This window comes from Nelumbo lutea, chromosome 1 (assembly GCF_056320005.1).
Source record: "Nelumbo lutea isolate HS-2025 chromosome 1, American lotus-T2T, whole genome shotgun sequence".
NCBI classification, from domain to species: Eukaryota; Viridiplantae; Streptophyta; class Magnoliopsida; order Proteales; family Nelumbonaceae; genus Nelumbo; species Nelumbo lutea.
The window spans coordinates 76,753,295-76,754,239 of record NC_142684.1 but is presented as its reverse complement, the minus strand read 5'-3'; the positions used below and the strand labels follow the sequence as shown (position 1 = coordinate 76,754,239).

General features: G+C 41.0%; 1 non-coding gene across 1 annotated transcript; it reads right to left on the bottom strand.

The window, feature by feature from the left end:
- Positions 1 to 457: 457 nt before the first annotated feature.
- Positions 458 to 564, bottom strand: LOC148875483 (small nucleolar RNA R71). Its single transcript, XR_016106381.1, has one exon. It is a non-coding gene; the product is annotated as a small nucleolar RNA R71 (small nucleolar RNA).
- Positions 565 to 945: the final 381 nt, after the last annotated feature.

Sequence of the window (945 nt, the reverse complement as noted above, 5' to 3'; positions counted from 1 at the left end):
TTTAAATTCAAATAAGAAGAAAAGGGACTTTTGTATTGTATGTTGGGAAGGAGGTCTTTGAGGAGAGAAACTGTAGAACCTATACCTGAAATAGAGAGATACCTCCATCATCAACAATGAAATCAAATGGCCGGAATCAATGATGCCCAACCTAGAAAGTTGAAGGAATACTCAGGCCTTACAGTATGAAATTAAGTCAAGTACAATCCAGATGTTCCCATCCTTCTATTGGAACCCAAGTGAGGACCCATACAAGCACATAGACGAGTTTCTGAAAATATGTTCAGTCATAAGGATTCAGAATTTCAATGATGATGCCCTTAGATTGACTATTTTTCTCTTCTCCTTGAAGGATAAGGCTAAGCATTGGTTAGGGACTATAGGGAGACCTATTAGGACTTGGGCAGAAATGCAACAAGATTTCGTTAGAAAGTTCTATCCTATAGGCATAACCAATACCATGAGGAGAGCTATCACGGGATTCACCCAAACACTGGGTGAACAAATTCATGAGGCCTGGGAGATGATGAAAGAGTTAATGAGAAAATGCCCACACCATGGCCTATCCTAGTGGCAAATTGTGCAAGCCTTCAATGAAGGCCTAACAAATCAATACAAGCAAATGGTAGATGTTTCGTGTGAGGGGGCATTTATGAGCAAGAGGAGGATGAAGATTATAATCTTTTCAAAACCCTGAGTGAGAATTCTATCAATAATGCGTCATTGTATTCCTATGAAAGGTCGGTGGGACTCTCGAAGAGGGCATGGCTCTATGAGGTCAGAAATAATATAGAGCCCGAGGCAAAAATGGACTTGAATGCCATTTCTAGAAAGTTGGATAGGGTAGACCTTCTAGTCCAAAAACTCGACCAGTTTTTCACTCTTAACCAGCAATAGGGCCCATCTACCTCTTATCCCGAAGTATGTTCCATTTGTGCCAGCTCG